General features: G+C 41.9%; 1 pseudogene; it reads right to left on the bottom strand.

Annotated features, from left to right (window-relative positions):
- Nucleotides 1–17025: 17025 nt before the first annotated feature.
- On the bottom strand, nt 17026–17536 carry LOC127198819 (60S ribosomal protein L8-like; annotated as a pseudogene).
- Nucleotides 17537–18038: the final 502 nt, after the last annotated feature.

Genomic DNA, 18038 nt, shown 5'->3' with positions numbered 1-18038 from the left:
CCCTTTACTAGGGGACCCACATGAAGACCGAGCTGCCCATCAGGTACATGTGTGGGGGGCCTAGGTCCAGTCCGTGCATGGTCCTTGCCTGGTGCTTCAGTCTCCGCAAGCCCCTCTGGGCTCAGGTTAGTTGGCCCTGTTGCTCTTCTTGTGGAGCTCCTGCTATGTAGAGACCTGTGCAGAAGCCCCACCTCCTACTGTGTAGGCTGAAGTGAGCAAGTTAGAATGCCATCTGAAGTTCCCCATTGCCTTCCACATAGTTACAGGTAGGAGGTGGAGCCTAAAGAAAAGGTAAGTATTTTGAGGAAATAAACCCACCTTATGTATTTTCTTTAATATTAATTTTTGGAGATTGATGAGTTATTTTAATCTATAAGATAGATTTTAGGGATGACTTCCTTTCAAGGTACTGGAAAGAATGGCATCAAAACCTTATTTCACTTCCATTGCTGTTTCAGTCAGAGTGTGATGAGGAGGATGAATTTATCCCAGATGGCTCAGATTAAGGGACTCTAATGGCATATTACTTTCAAAGTGTATGAGTTGGGCCAAAAACTTTGAGACACGCAGACACAGACAGATGAGGAACTGTTACCATTGAAAGGATGGAAAAGGCAAGAGAAAGAATAGTGCTGTGTTAGTTTGGTGACAGCTAAACTCATGAGGAGGAGTTGCTGTCTGGCTGAAATTGTCATGGTGGAAGGACATAGAAGTAGAAAATGAAGCTGGCAAGAAGAGGCAAATAGATGGCTCACCTTCTCTTCCCGTTGCCTCTAGTCAGTATATCCAACATCAGCCGGTTAGCAGGGAAGCCCAGATGATGGGACAAGGGCTGCATCATCACAGCAGAGCAGATGAGGACGAGGGAAGGTGAAGCAAACACAGCACAGTTGTTCTTTTTCATTGACTGGAGATCACGTCTCCTCATGTTCTCATTTTCCCACTTGCTTCTTTCCAGATAAAATTATTTTATAATGCAGCACCTTGCACTCTGACTGATTTTTGACTGAAATTCATAAGCGTGGTGATTGATGGACCTGAGAAATATTATCTGATCAAATTTTTCACATGAATGAATTGGAGGTTTGAAAAATTGAAATGACATGAAAAATTTGATGTGTAAGTTTTCATTTTGAATTGGCACAGGAATAATTTGAGTGACAGATTTTTAGGTAGGGAGTATTAGTGATGTGATGGTGCTTACGACATTGTTATTAGTTATGAAGATTTGAATGAAGATTGCTCAAAGTGGTTTCCCAGGGTTTATTTTTTTTGAATTTTTGTTTTTGATGTATCTGCATTGGAGTATATATTTTTAAAATCACAACTCTTTTGCTTTTATTAGAAGAAGCACCAATAAACCTATTTAGCTTCATCCTAAACCCGAGCCTCATACTCTTGCTGAACCCTATGAGGCGGAAGGTATGATAGAGTGAGTGAGTGGGTGGATGAAGAATGGGTGAAATTTACATCAATAGCCAACATGGTGCAATAACTCTAAGGGTGCTTCCTAATTGAACTTAAAATCTGTTCAACAAAAAGGAAATCAATGCTAACTAATCTGGAACTGGAAAACTAGCCAACCAGTCAGTGCTAGTGAAGTCATGGTTATTGGAGGAGGATCTATAATTAATAATTTACTAAAACAGCCCAATCCCTAATAATAAGCTATAGATATTTATCCTTACATCTCAGATAAGTGTAGTCTCCACTTCTTATCAAGGAGACCACTACAGAAAACCACAGCCAATCAAAATGCTGAGTTGTGGAGCCCAGTCCCAATGGATACATCTATAAATCACTCTCACACCTAAAGCTCAAGGAACATTGTGGAGGAGGGGATGGAAAGATTATAAGAGTCAGAGGGTCAGGAAGTTTGTTAGGAAATTGTGTCTCCTACTAATGGCAGAAGCTACACCCGTAGAGTCTCACCAGCATGACTGTCTAAGCATGAGCTGAACACAGGCAATACCAATGCACAAGCCAAAGTGGATGGGAAAATCCCATGAAGACTCAACCCTACTTGGGGAACAATATACAAGCAAGGGAAGCTGGGATTGGGAGAGGTGGTCTTCCCTTGAGAAGAGCACAAACTGGTTGTCCGTTGTCAAATGGTTAGTCCTGAGGACCTACATAAAAGTAACCCTGTATGGAATTAGCAAATTATTCTCAGGAATATGTACATATAATATATATATATATAATATATATACAATGCATGCATATATTTATAATATATTATATATACATATTGTATACATATACATGCAATAACAATTGTGAAATAAGAGCCCATGAATTTAAAGAAGAGTGTATATATGGGCTTGGAGCAAGGAAAAGGAAGGAACAAATGTTATAGTTATAATCTCAAAAATAAAAATAAAAAAAGAAGAAAAAAGATATAAAGAGTGGGTGAAATAAAAAAGTAAGAACATAAAAGCTATGTCAAAATGGTAGGAGGAGATTTGCTAAATAAAGAATGAGAACAAAGTATCTTGTTTATTTGTATGTTTTGTTCTATCCCCAAATCTGGTAGAAATTGAATGTAGATTTGCCATTTAAATACAAGTCAGTTAACCACTAAGTAACTAAATTGCAATATTGCCACTTGTCTCAGTTGAACAATTCGGATGAAAGGAGGAGCAAAACATGGGAGTCAGTGTTAGCAGTAGGTGTGACTAGAGGTCTGAGGTTGACTGCGGAGAGGCTGGTGGGCTTCATGGTGCGGCTGACAGAAAGAGTGCATAATGATGAAGTGATGACGGTGCATAAAGAGAAGATGTGTTGCTAATGATCATTGTGGTCTGCAGCTAATATTGGTAGTTGAATTGGCATTACTAGTAGGAGATCTGGTAGTGTCTGTGGTGGTGCAAGAAACGGAAATTGTAAAGCTGGTAAGTTGGGAGGGTACCTGACACTGGAAGTCAGGATGTCGATATTGTTGTGACTGGTAGCAAAGTTATCAATAACGCCAAAGGCAGGGCTTATGCAGAGGGGTGATTCATATGACCTTTATGGTTTTTCATCTGTCTGTGGTTGAAAACAAATAATGAAAGTCAGTAAGTTTACTTGCAAGGAGATTTATCACACTAAACACTTACTTTGCAGATGCTCTCTAACCATTTCCTTAATTACAGATATTAGTGTCACGCTGAGCCAAAAAGCACCACTCCTGTCAATTTAACATGGTGCACAAGTTCTTTCAATAAATATTACTCAACTCCAATTACTGAAAACTTTTGGAATAAAATTGATGTCTCCTATTTGATGCCATGAGCTTGAAATGATATTTTAAATCATGATGATAATGCAGTTCTTTTTGGGTTATCTTCTATCTCTGTTTTCAAAACACCTGGAGTTATGTCTTCTGAGACTTGGTGTCTGTCTCCGGACCTTCACTGCCAAGCAAGATAATTTCATTGGTAATCAGCCTTTTTGTTACTTCATACTTAGCATAAATAGGTATCATTTGAAAGGCTGAATCCACAAGACTGACCATCTAGTAGATATATACTATGATCCTTTTTTTCTTCAATGAATATGTAAAATTACACAAAAATGCTGAGAAACTGGGTTTCTATTTTTATCATTTAAAGTTAGTTCCTGCTTTCTCCTTAGCAACAGGTGACTCATTTACCAGCTCTGAGAAGCACATTAGCTAACAAGGCCAGCATGGGTTCTATGCAACACATTTGTGTTGCTTAGACAACTGAAGTATGTATTTCAATTTGATAAATCTCAGCATATTAGGTATGTAGAAGTATACATTCAATTACTGGTTTGTATTTATTGAATATTAGTGGCAGAAACTTTGTATGCATAGTTTCCTGGAATGTTGTCTCCACTCTAAACATAAATAGAGCAAAGCCTAGGAAGTCTTACTTCTATGTGGCTCAGGTGGCACCTGATGGAGTATAGGGTTTTATTTGAATACTTATGAAATTAATACAAGTTGTTTCCCTATATTTGGGAATTCCTGTAACTCTTGTTTACTATCAAAGTTACCAAGCTTTATGGACATTTACGTGTATTTGCCTAATATAATCATTTTATTTTTCCATTCTACTGTATTTATTTAGTTATTTATTGACATGTTCATTGTACATAGTCTTATGTTTCATCGAGACACTTTCATGCAAGTATATTAAAGATTCTGGCTATATATTCTTCCTATAATATAGACAAAGCACAGAATGTAAAAATGAGAAAGTGTGTGGCATTTGCCAGAGTTTTACTTATTTCACTTAGTATGATGATCTCCAGTTAATCCATTTTTTTTTTTCTGCCAACAACATACTTTAATTTCTTGTTATGGCTGAATATAACTTCATTGAGTGTATACGCCACATTTCCTTCATTCATTCACGTGTTTATAGACACCTGGGCTGATTCTACAGCTCGTCTATGGTGAGTAATGCTGCAAATATTTCTTTGGTATGTTGATATAGAGTCTTTCAGGTAAGTACCCATGACTGGTACAGCTGAGCCACGCAGCTCTATTATCATTTTAGTTTTTCAGAAGAACCCTTGAGATAATTTTCATAGTGGATGGATTGACTTGCATCCTTCCTGGGCCTGTATAGTCCCCTTTCCTCTGCACCTCCGTCATCATCAGCATATGCAGTTATGTGTCTCCTTGATGATATAGCTATCCCATCGGCTCGGGTAAGATGATCTCAGTGCTTTGTTTATGTGGATTTTGTTTTGTTTTGCTTTGTTTTTCTTTTGATTTTCCTGATGGCCAAGGATGGGGAACAATTTTCATATGTTTATTAGACATTTTTGTTTCCTCTTTTGAGAACCACCTGTTTTATTAGCCTCTTTATTGACTGAGCAGTTTTGTTGCTTGGTATTTAGCTTAAGTTCTTTATATTTTTTAGGTAGTTGTCCCTTTTCAGATATATAGATCTGTCTTAGCTACCTTTCTATTATTGTGACAAAACAACTTATGAAAAAACCCCAGTTAATTGAGGGCTTTCTTACAGTTTCAGAGGGTGAGTCCATTATCATCATGGTGGGAAGCATGGCGGCGGACAGACAAGGATCATGCTGGAGCAGGAGCTGAGTGTTTACATATAGTCGAAAAGCACCAGGCTGAGGGGGGCAGGGGGAGGGGGAGAGAGAGAGGGAGAGGGAGAGAGGGAGAGAGGGAGAGGGAGATGGGGAGAGAAGAAGAGGGAAAGAGGGAGAGAGAGGGAGAAAGGGAAAGAGCAGGCCAGGAGGAGAGAGGGAGAGAGGGAGAGAGCGGGCCAGGGGGAGAGAGGGAGATGAGGAGATGAGGAGAGAGGGAGAGGGGGAGAGAGAGAGGGAGAGGGAGAGGGAGAGAGGGAGAGGGAGATGGGAAGAGAAGAAGAGGGAAAGAGGGAGAGAGAGGGAGAAAGGGAGAGAGCAGGCCAGGAGGAGAGAGGGAGAGAGGGAGAGAGGGGGCCAGGGGGAGAGAGGGAGATGAGGAGATGAGGAGAGAGGGAGAGGGAGAGGAACACTAACTGAATTGGCATGGGCTTTTGAAACCACACAGCCGGTCCCCAGTGACACACCTCACTTAACAAGGTCACCCCTCCTAACCCTTCCCAAACAGTCCCACCAACTGAGGACCAAGCATTCAAATACACGGGCCTAGGGGCCATTTTCACTCAAACCATCACAAGATCTCACAAATTTGTCTTCCATTCTTGGCTGTCTCTTTACCCAGATGGCTTCTTCCTTTGTTGTGATGAAGCCCTGAAGTTTCATGCACTCCCATTTTTTTGTTTATGTTATTAATTGTCCTTTTCAGACAGTCTTTGTCTATGTGCAAATCTTGAGGTGTTCTTTCCTGTTTTTCTTTAGCAGTTTCAGAGTTTCAGGTTTTACATTATTGCCTTTTATCCAGTTTAAACTCATTTTTTGTGCAGAGTGAGAGATATCAATCTAGTTTTTTTCCTTCTATATATGGATATCCAATTTTCCCAGCATCGTTTGTTGAAGATTCTGACTTTATTGCAATGTTTTATTTTGTCATTTTTGTTTTTTAAAAAAATGAGGAGGCTGTAGCTGTATGGCTCTTCATCCGGGTCCTTATTAAATCCCATCGACCCACGTGACCACCGTTAAATCCCATCGACCCACGTGACCGTTAAACCCCATCGACCCACGTGACCGTTAAACCCCATCGACCCACGTGACCGTTAAACCCATCGACCCACGTGACCGTTAAACCCCATCGACCCACGTGACCGTTAAACCCCATCGACCCACGTGACCGTTAAACCCCATCGACCCACGTGACCGTTAAATCCCATCGACCCACGTGACCGTTAAATCCCATCGACCCACGTGACCGTTAAATCCCATCGACCCACGTGACCGTGCTCTCTCGTTACTGTGCGTCCAGAGCAGGTCTTGAAATTCCATCGACCCACGTGATCGTGCTCTCTCGTTACTGTGCGTCCAGAGCAGGTCTTGAAATGAAATGAAGAATTGCAATATCTCCCACGTATTTTCTTTTTGGCCAAGCGTTTATTTGATTATCCAGGATCTTTGCTTCCATATAAATTTTATGATTTTTTTTCTACTTGAAGGAAGCATGTCACTGAAATTCTGATTTTAGATTGCATGGAATCTGTACATTGGAGTTAGATAATAGAGCCATTTTCACAGTACTAATTCGGCTAATCCATGATAATGGGAGGCCTTTCCACCTTCTACTGACTTCAGTTTTGAACCTGTGTTCTTTTAAAATTTTTTATTTAATTAATTTATTGAGATTACAACTCAATTGTTAGCCCATCACTTGTATCCTCCAATTACTCCCTCCATCCCACTTTCCCCCATTCCCCTCCCCTAGGTCTAAGACAGAGGGGGACCTCCTCCCCCACTATATGGTCATAGGGTATCAAGTCTCATCTTGGTAGCCTGCTTATTATTTCTCTGAGTGCCGTCAGGGGTGGTCAAATATGGGGCACCAGAGTTCATGTCAGATTTAGTCCCTGCTTTCCACATAACTGTGGAGAATGTCCTATCCATTGGCTAGATCAGCATAGGGGTTTGATGTTTACTACTTGTATTGTCCTTGGTTAGTGCAATAGTTTGAGCAGACTCCCCTGGGCTGAAGGAGAGATAAACCTGTTTCTCAAGTGTGGGATTGGAACAGTCTTGTGAGAGAACAGGTGAGGCTAATCCACTAGAAGACCAACCACCTCGTGTGAGAGCTTGATTGTTGCCAGCTGAAAAGATCTTGTGATCAGACTCTGGGAGGAGATATATAAATGAGCCCAAAACTGGAGGTGGGGCTTTTGGAGACTTCAGATAGTTTTGGCTGTTCATTGCTACACTTCAGGACGCTTCTAGAGAGAACCAGTAGGGAAGGCTTCCGGGCTCCGGCTCCTGCTGAGGTTCTGGGTTCTGGTTACTCCAGGTTCCAGCAGAAGAAATCCTGCTGATTACACCAGGAGAATCGTTTCTCGGAACTGATATCCGTACGGTTTGGTGTTCTTAAATCCTCTTTTCCTAGTGTTTTGGTTAGTCGGGTTATAAGTGACCTATGCTCGGTTACTAAGTTGTAATAAAATATATTGGTTAAGAAAACTGAGCCTACACTGGGCCCTGATCCACCCATTACGATGCTCTTCTTGTAGGTTTCTAAGACCCTCTGGATCCTTCTATTTCCCCATCTCCTATATTTTTCCTATCTAGAGTCCCAGTAGGATGTCCTCACATCTATCCCAATCTCCTGGTAAATGAAGACTTTCATGGGATGTGTCTTTTGGGCTAGTGCCCAATTATAAGTGAGTATATACCATGTGAGTCTTTCTGTTTCTGGGTTAACTCAGTATGATCGTTTCTAGTTCTATCCATTTGTCCACAAATTTTGGAATTTCCTTGTTTTTTATTGCTGAGTAGAATTCCACAGTGTAAATGTACCACAGTTTCTTTATCCATTCTTCAACTGAGGGACATTTAGGCTGTTTCCAGGTTCTGGCCATTATGAATAAGGCTGCTACGAACATGGTTGAGCATATGTCCCTGTTGTGTGGTGTGGCATTTTCTGGGTATATTCCAAGGAATGGAATAGCTGGGTTTGGAGAAAGCCCTATTCCCAGTTTTCTGAGAAAGTGTCAGATATATTTCCAATACAAGTTTGCATTCCCACCAGCAATGAAGGAGTGTTCTCCTTTCTCCACATCCTCGCCAGCATGTGCTGTCACTTGAGTTTTTGATCTTAGTCATTCTGATGGGTGTAAGATGGAATCTCAGAGTCGTTTTGATTTGCATTTCTCTCATGACTAAAGACATTGAGCATTTCTTTAAATGTTTCTCAGCCATTCAATATTCCTCTTTTGAGAATCCTGTTTAGTTCTGAACCCCATTTCTTAATTGAATTATTTGGTTTGGTGGTGTTTAATTTCTTGAGTTCTTTATATATTTTGGATATTAGACCATTTTCAGATGGAGGGTTGGTGAAGATCTTTTCCCAGTGTAGGCTGTCGCTTTTGAACTTGTATTCTTAACCATAAGGGGATACTTACTGACTTATTTCTGTTGATATGGTGTTTAGTTCAACTTTCTCCTTTTATTTATAAAACTAAGCATATGAAGTCGTCTAAACACTTCTGGATTTATTGCAGTAGAACAAATATTGTGATAGAGAAGAAATAGAGAACATGAAAATTATTTTCTTTTGATATCAACATTTCCTCTTCTTGTTTAAGTAAAGAGAACAACGGGATTTAGAAGTCCCAGATACTAGGCCATACTGTATAGCCTTTCATGGCTTAGTCTCTTAATCCCTGAAGGCTTGAGGGTCAGGACTCATTTTCCTTCTCTTTCAACAAGGGAAAGAATCTGTCATAGCCATCTTGGATGCTAAAGCCTTACAAAGAGTACACACTTCACTCTACTGAACTTTGACTACACTGCCTGCCTTAGATCTCGTCCTTGTAAAGCCACTTTCCATACTTTGGCTTCATACCAATTCTAAAGTACAGCATTAGCCATAGTTCTGTCTGCTCAAATCCCTTCTTTAACCTATTACCAATACAGTAAAATTATTATCACTGCTCTAACACTCTTCTTTATATGTTCCTAATCTAGAATCCAATCATATCTCTTAGTAGTCCTCCTTAAAATGGGCAGTTTATTGTTGTCTAGTGTAACCCAAATATGAAAAATTTCACCCAGAGCTCTTGTTTTTAATGTTTTCTGTCTGGTGGCTCCATTTTGAGAGGTTGTAAAAACTTTGCATGTAGCCTACAGCTGGCAGAAAAAGACCATGAAAGGTGGCTCACTGAAGGATGTAGCCTGGGCACTGACTCTGGGTGAGTTGTCTATTTCCTCATCTTATCATGATATGAACAATCTCTGCCACATGTTCCTTCCTCATCATGCCCTACCTGCCATGATGAGTGGAAACCTTTGACGCCATAAGCCAAAATAAACCTTTCTCCATGAAGATCCTCCTGTCAATACCTATTTCAGTGACTTAAAAATCACTGACACACACATAGGAGAGTGGGCTCTGTACCTCATCTGGGCAGCACTGGTAGTGGGGGCCTGGGTGAGTCAGCCCTAAGATATGAGTGTGGGAGAGCTGTGTCTTACACTTGACTGGACAGCACAGTAGAGTTAGCCCTAATGGTTAAGACTCAGGTAATCCAGCCCTCAGGGTGTGAGAGTGGCCTAACCCACCAGCTGCAGCACTTGGGAGTGTGGGCCTTGTCACCTCAACTGGGCAGCAGAGTAGAGCTGGTGACACGGATGGGGGTGAGCAGGCCTTAAGGGCATGAGAGCAGGAGAGCTGGTCCTGCCCTTTGTTGGCTGTGGCATTGGGTGAACTATCTGGGACAGTGCTAGAGAGCGCACCCTGGTGGTGCAGATGCAGGAGAACCTGTGCGCTGACCAACTCAGCTACCACCCAGGCCCAGATACATGGCTTTCAGTTGGCCCACCCTAAAATCTACCTCATCCATGAACTTCTGGACCATGTGAAGGGGCTGGTCCTGCAGATCCAAAGCTGCAGAGTCCCCATGGCAACAATAGGATATGTGAGAGGAGTCTGGGTGAGAATTCAGTACTGACAGTGTAGCACAAGTCAGAGGCCTCTGTAGAGAAAATTTTAGTGCAGCAGCATGAGTGCTCTGGAAAGGGATCACATCCAGACCTTCTATGCAGACATGCTCTGGATTACAGTGTGTTCTGGCTGGAGTACAGACATGCCTTTCATACAAATCTTTAATGTCAAACAATGAAGGTAAGGTTAGTTTATAGAAGGAAGTAGCCATGTTTAAAAGTGATGTCTAATTGGGGGGCAGACAAAGTGATGAATTAGAGAAAAATTGACAGAATGAGTCAGAGATAGGATACGTCTGACTCTCATGAGAACAGGACAGGAAACGGAGGCTACTTAAGAGCAGTGCAGGGAGAGAGAGAGAAGAAGATTTTTTGTTTTTTGTTTTTGTTTTTAACCAGTAGTTTTTTACTGAGACAGTTGTACAGAGACAGGTTACAGAAAGAACAACTAGACACAGTTAGACTCGGGTGAAGACAGAATAAGACAGAGAATGAGAAGGATCCAGAAGATTAGAACATATTGCCAGAGTTAGTTTGAGACCAAGTAGAACAATTCAGTCAGAAGCCAAAAGAAGCCAGTTTGAATCAATCACCTTGGAGTGGAGTTTGGGGCACAACAGCTGATTTGAAACAGCCACCGCAAGTTCAGAAAGACCTAGAAAGGCTTGATAGTGGCTCTCATCTCATCGCCTCATCTGTGGGAAAAAAAAAATTTACAGGCCTCAGATCAGAACAATGCCTCATTGTAATCGACATTGCAAGTAAGGATGTGTGGATAAAAGCGAATACTGTGGGACACACTGTGGCACACTACAGCTTCCACGATGAGATGTTTTTTATGTTTTGTTTTGTTTGTTTTTTTTTTAATTCTCATTTGCAGGGAAGGTTGCAAGGGTGGAGGGCAGATACGAAGGGACAAGGAGATGAGTGGGGTTGGGGTACGTGATGTGAAACTGACAAAGGATCAATAAAAAGTTAAAAAAAGAAGCAAGGGGTGCGAAGTTCACTGCACATACGGTCCTCGGCCGGTGCCTTAGTTTGAGCAGGACCCCTGGGCCCAGATCCGCCCATCATAATGTTCTTTCTTGCAGGTTTCTAGGACACTCTGGATCCTTCTATTTCCCCATTCTCCCAAGCTTCTCTCACCTAAAGTCTCAATAGGATGCCCTCCCCTCTGTCCCACTTTCCTGGTAAGTGAAGGCTTTCATGGGACATGTCCCTTGGGCTAGTGTCCAGTTATAAGTGAGTATATACCATTTGACTCTTTCTTCTTCTGGGTTAACTCACTCATTACGATCATTTCTAGTTCAATCCATTTGTCCACAAATTTCGGGAATTCCTTGTTTTTTTTTTTTTTTTTTTTTTGTGTGTGTTTTATTTTATTTTATTTTTTTAAATTTATTCTTGTTACATCTCAATGTTTATCCCATCCCTTGTATCCTCCCATTCTTTCCTCCCTCCCATTTTCCCATTATTCCCCTCCCCTATGACTGTTCCTGAGGGGGATTACGTCCCCCTATATATTCTCATAGGGTATCAAGTCTCTTCTTGGCTACTTGCTGTCCTTCCTCTGAGTGCCACCAGGTCTCCCCCTCCAGGGGACATGGTCAAATGTGAGGCACCATAGTACGTGAGAAAGTCATATCACACTCTCCACTCAACTGTGGAGAATATTCTGACCATTGGCTAGATCTGGGAAGGGGTTTAAAGTTTACCTCCTGTATTGTCCTTGGCTGGTGCCTTAGTTTGAGCGGGACCCCTGGGCCCAAATCTGCCTATCATATTGTTCTACTTGTAGATTTCTAGGACCCTCTGTATCCTTTTATTTTGCTATTCTCCCATGCGTCTCTCATTTAGAGTCCCAATAGGATGCCTTCCCCTCCGTCCCAGTTTCCTGGTAAGTGAAGGCTTCCGTGGGGCATGCCCCTTGGGCTAGTATGCAGATATAAGTGAGTATATAGCATTTGAGTCTTTCTGCTTCTGGGTTAACTCACTCATTATGATCATTTCTAGCTCAATCCATTTATCCACAAATTTCGGGAATTCCTTGTTTTTAATAGCTGAGTAGTATTCCATAGTGTATATGTACCACAGTTTCTTTATCCACTCTTCTACTGAGGGACACTTAGGCTGTTTCCATGTTCTGGCTATTATGAATAAGGCTGCTATGAACATGGTTGAGCAAATTTTCTTGTTGTGTGCTGGAGCATCTTCTGGGTATATTCCAAGGAGTGGAATAGCTGGGTCTTGAGGAAGCCCTAGGGAATTCCTTGTTTTTAATAGCTGAGTAGTATTCCATAGTGTAAATGTACCACAGTTTCTTTATCCATTCTTCTATTGATGGACACTTAGGCTGTTTCCATGTTCTGGCTATTATGACTAAGGCTGCTATAAACATGGTTGAGCAAATTTTCTTGTTGTGTGCTGGAGCATCTTCTGGGTATATTCCAAGGAGTCCATATCTTGCCAATTGGTAGGACATTCTCCACAGTTGAGTGGAGAGTGGGGACTGACTTTCACACAAATTCTGGTGCCCCATATTTGACCACATCCCCTGGAGGGGGAGACCTGGTGGCACTCAGAGGAAGGATAGCAGGCTACCAAGAAGAGACTTGATACCCTATGAGCATATACAGGGGGAGGAGATCCCCCTCAGGAACAGTCATGGGGGAGGGGAGTAAGGGGGAAATGGGAGGGAGGGAGGAATGGGAGGATACAAGGGATGGGATAACCATTGAGATGTTATATGAATAAATATAATAAAATATATTCAAAAAGCTAAAAAAAAGAGAAGCAAGTCTTTAAAGAGGAAATTAAAGTCAGATGAGCTCCTTAGTATGTGTCTGTAATCTGATATATATATATATATATATATATATATATATATATATATATATATATATATATATATTCTTTACATGTGTATTAGGGTTCTTTTCCTATTGTTGGGACACAACATCTGACTAAGGTAACTTGAAGAGGAGAGGGTTTATTTTAGCTTGCTGTTGGAAGGTCCATCATGGCAGGAAAGCGTTATGGTAGGAATAGGCTGTACCTGGCCACGCTGCATCTGAGGTCAGGAGGCAGAGGGACACGAGTGAGTGCCGGTACCCAGCTTGCTTTGCTTTTTCATTCAGTCTACAATGGCAGACTGTAGGGTAGTGCCACTCACGCTTAAGCATCTCTGGAAATGCTCTCATAGAGCTTTATCTCCTGGGTGACCCTAAATCCTCCAGGTATTCGATCAGGATTATCCATCACAGCGTACACGCCCAGAGCAGAGGCTTATTTGTGAGGCTGTAGAAGGAGGCAGCTGTATGGAGGCCAGGAAGAAGCCTTCTCCAGTTCCACCCTTTGTGGCTCCTAATCCCACACTTGAACTGCTCTGACTATTGTTTAAGTCACTTGGTCCATGGTATTTTATTATGATGGGCAGACTGAAATGCCACCTACAGGAAAGAAAGCCCATCTAAAGGGAACACAGAAACCCTCAGTTTTGGTTCTGTGGCTTGGATCACTGACTGCTTAAAGTTTCACTTAATATGTTTCCCCTGGCTTCAACTATTTTCTTCCAAGGGAATTTTTCTACTGGAGAATTTCTCATAAGTCTCAGCGCAAGGCACATTTGTGTTCAGTGTTTCCAGAATTGTGGGAAGTTTCCACAAAAGATGTCAGGGTTTGGATCCCTACTCTTTATTGAAGAGGTCAGTTCAGATTGCCAAGTCCTGTTAGCCATGAGAAGATTAATAGCTAATGTGATCTTCCAGATGATTGACAAGGTCTTTGATTTCAGCAAGAGTGATGATGGGAGGAGAACTGTTAAATACATTTTCAAAATTTTATTTATTCATTATTTATTTATTTTTGGTTTTTCAAGACAGGGTTTCTCTGTGTAGCCTTGGCTGTCCTTGATTCACTTTGTAGAGCAGGCTGGCCTCGAACAGAGATCTGTCTGCCTCTGCCTCCTCTGAGTGCTGGGATTCCAAGTGTGTGCCACCATGCCTCGCTCATTTTCCAATACATTGTTTCTATAAAGTATGAGGGAAATGAAGTTAGCTATAGTTGAAATATTTTAAAATTGTTTTTATTTAAGAAAAAAACTTGATATTTTTCACCCCACTCTAGCATTAAACTTTATATTGCCACGTGACAAAACATTGATCCTTCTCTGGAACCACGGTAGGAAATTAATCTGTGGTCTCAACTGCAATGTATTAATGTTATGGTGGGCGAATTGCCTGTGTGGCTGTTATTAAGGCTGGCTGCCATTAAAACTGTGCAGTAAAACCTCATTAGTGACATCTTCATCCTTGGGAGACCGGCTGAATTGTTTCTTACACCTCGCCAGATACGTTCTATCTAGGTCATGGGGAATTATGAGACTGACTTGCACTTCTAATACGTTGCTGCCTTTGCTTGCACATGCCTTACAAATGCAAGGACAGAAATGCAATGGAGTCTCAGGACAGATTAACAGAAAATGTGGCATGCAAAAGTTTAAACGCTGGCATGAATTTCTCTAATCATGCTAATGGTGCCCTGACAGCACAAGAGACAGGGTGTCCTTACTGTCTTACCCGACAATTAGAGAGACCAGTGAGCGCTAGGGATCTTCCTTAGGCCTGGAATCACAAGCACACATTACCACAGCCATCATACATTTATTTGTTTATTTATTTATTTTACATGTGTTCTGTGGACGGAACTTCATGATTTCAAAGCAAGCACTTTACCAACTGGGTTGGGCCTTGGCTAGGAGAGATAACCACACCAGGTTTGGGCTAGTAGAAGTGGAAGTAGATTTGTGCATTCCATATGGTAGACTCCAAGATGTGTAACAGTTTTACCCTTTCAACTTTTTGGCCCCTTGACTTGAGACCATTGTATAGTGAGGAGGCTAAGCCACTGGGCGTGAACCATGGTACCCTTGCCCATGATAATACTGACTTCTCCATGTGTGTGCATGGCCAACATAGGCTTCTTCTTCTAGAACATTATTTGTTCAGACAGGACAGAAGATCAGGGAAAATATAAGCTTAGCAGTTTGAGGATGGTTGCTATGCAAACAAAGATAGTAGAAGCTATGCTCTCCACTTCTAGCAGTTCTGAGATAAGTCCCTTCAGGTGTGAGTCACTAGTTCAGATTGGATCTGTTGCTGCTGCATTTCCATTGGGAGCATGGAGAGTATTAGCAGAACACAATAAGAAAACAGGAAAATGAATATAATCCTTATCATTGGTCTTTAAGGATATGACTGAAGTCTAGAAAAGTAAATTAGATTGAGATTGGGGAGTGACTTCCGCCTGGTGGAGATGAATATTTGATGTAGGTGCTTACCTTTGAAAAGACCGTAATGAAAAGAAAAGTGGAAAGGAGGAAATGAGCCTCTGTGGCCATGGGTAAGAGCTCAGAGTGGCTGATGAGATATCAGGGAAGAGCCCAGATGTTGTTTGAGCAGTCTTCTTTTATGGTTTAGAATAAAACTCCAAGTGCACTCTCATGGACTCTGGGATGTTCGGAGGCTGACAGCGCCCTACCAAATCCCTCAAAGTGAAGTTTTGCCAAACAGTCAGCAAGAGCAGCTGTTTTCTCCCATGAGTATGCTCGCCGCTGCTGCACAGACGCCATCTGTGGATGATGAGGCAGCACCCGGGAAGGACTTTACCCACATGATTAGTCTGCATGTTGCTTGGTCTTGGGTGTGATTATGATTTTTCACATTTTAGCCGATCCGTGGGAAATAAGTGCTTATAAATGTAAGAGTTCGTTAGAGAAAATCCAAGCCATGGAGGAAAGTGAACGGCAGCAATGAATGAAGTTTGCATTAAGCTTCAAGAGAAATACAAAATTGGCTGCCTCACAGAAGGAAAGCTTTCTATGTCTCAAAGACTAGATGCTGAGGCCCCCGAGAAGCATTATGTCCTTGTCTGTCAGCTTCTACGCCATATTAGATCCTGTATGGCATCTGCACATCCAAAAAAAAAAAAAAAAAAAAAAAAAAATCACCAGCTGAGGGGAGGGGATCAAGGGAAGGGAGCCAAAGGGTTGTGCCGTGTTGGTGAGTATGATTGAAGTGCATTACACACATGCATCAAATGTCATATTGAAGTTTGGTTACAGTCATTTTATGCAAAAATAAATCCACCTACATAGGTAAGACTCTCTTCTGTCTGGGCAACATGGCAGGTCACAGCTTCCTGGAAGAAAGCTGGAGCCATGCACTGTTCATCACCCCTCCACTTGTCTGGGGAGTTCTGCTGGGAGCACAGACTACTTCAGTGTTTTAAAACCTGAATGGGAGTCTGGAGATGAGCTGTGACTATAACGACTTTAGGCTCCTGTGGCTAAGAGGTTTTCTTTCATGGTACTGACAACTGAACCTAAGGTCTTTCACGTGCTGGGTAAGTGCTCTACCACTGAGCTAAAACCCCAGTCCTGGGCTCTGCTATTTACCCCAAAATGTCCCGCTCTGTTTATCAAAGAATTTTATAGCAGGTCTTGGGGTCTAAGCCCAGTGACTGAAGTTGTACAACTTGCTTCCGTTGTCACCGATGCCTGAGCACACATAAGCTTAGAGCCCATGAGAGACAGGGTAGGAGTAGGCATTTTCAGCTTCCTAACTAACTGTCATTTATGCTACTTTGATCTCCCTCTTCCTTCTATTGGATAATATGATGATGTGTGTATGGTGTATGATAGGATATTTGTGACATATATATGTTATGATTGATGATGCAGTAGTTTTTCTGCCACAAATATTAAATGAGTCCAGCTCTCTAAGGATAAGAAATCTTAGGGATGAAGCTTTAATACATGAATTAAATAGTCTCAACACAGTGATCCATCTTTTTTTTTTTTTTTTTTTTTTTTTTTTTTTGACAAAGAACAAACTTTATTGAGCTCTTCGATTTTAGTTTCTTTCTCTTGTACAGCGGTTCCAAGTATTGACTCAGCCCAGTGGGCAGCAATGAGATCCACTATGGTTCAGCAGTGGATGGTCTGCGAATGTGCTGGTGGTTGCCACATCCAAAGGGACACTCTACGGAATTTAGGGCTGTGCCTTGTACATGTGGCTGGAAGTTTCTTTTTGTCTCATACGTGTGGTACTGCCAGCCTTTAAGATAGGTCTGTCAATTTTGTCACCACCAGCCACCACCCCAACAACAGCTCTGTTGGCCAAGAAAATTATCTTCTTGGACCTGGAAGGTAGCTCCACTTGGATCTCCTTGGTCTCTGGGTTGTAGGACATTGTTGGTAAGATGATCATGCCAGTGTGTCCCTGTTCCCAGGCTTCTCATGTAGACAAACCAGGATAGTAGTGGGCACGGTGCCCACAGGCAAACACTGTGGATATTGAGGGGAGCCTTCTTGATACAGTACATGGACTTCCTTTGCAGTAATGAACAGTTTAGTCTGCTTCGGAAATCAATGGTGATCAGGAAAGACCACCTTTGCAGGGGAGTGCCATGGGCCAGGGTCATGAACCATGCCCTTCCTCTATGCTGTCTTTGATAAAGCATCAAGGCTCTCAGTGACATACACTGCATGTACACACAGACATATAATTGGCACCTTTCCTCCCTCCACAGACCACACAGGCCATGCCAGAAGAGGAACTGTATTAAGTTCTGAGGGCAGCTGTAGCGAAAATTCTGTACACTAACAATAGCTTAGAGCACAGATTCTGAACTATTCCCACAGAGAATGTGGGAATCAAACCACAGTCAACTCACAGATTTGAAGCCAAGGATACTCGTTGATTTTTTTTTTTTTTTTTTTTTTTAATGTGCTAGGAGTACATTAGGGTTGGGGAGAAGGCTCGGCAAGCCTCACAGCCTGAGTTTGGTCCCTGGGACTCACCTGGTGGGAGGAGCAAACCGATTCCCACACGTTGTCTTTTGGCCTTCATAAGTATGCCCACACACATACACAGTCATGCACACTCACAATGAGCAGATATAAAAAACAATAAATGAAAACGATTTCAAAA

The sequence above is a fragment of the Acomys russatus genome, chromosome 2 (assembly GCF_903995435.1).
Source record: "Acomys russatus chromosome 2, mAcoRus1.1, whole genome shotgun sequence".
Lineage (NCBI taxonomy): Eukaryota > Metazoa > Chordata > Mammalia > Rodentia > Muridae > Acomys > Acomys russatus.
Note: the sequence above shows the minus strand (reverse complement) of the source record. Positions and strands in the feature narration are given on the sequence as shown.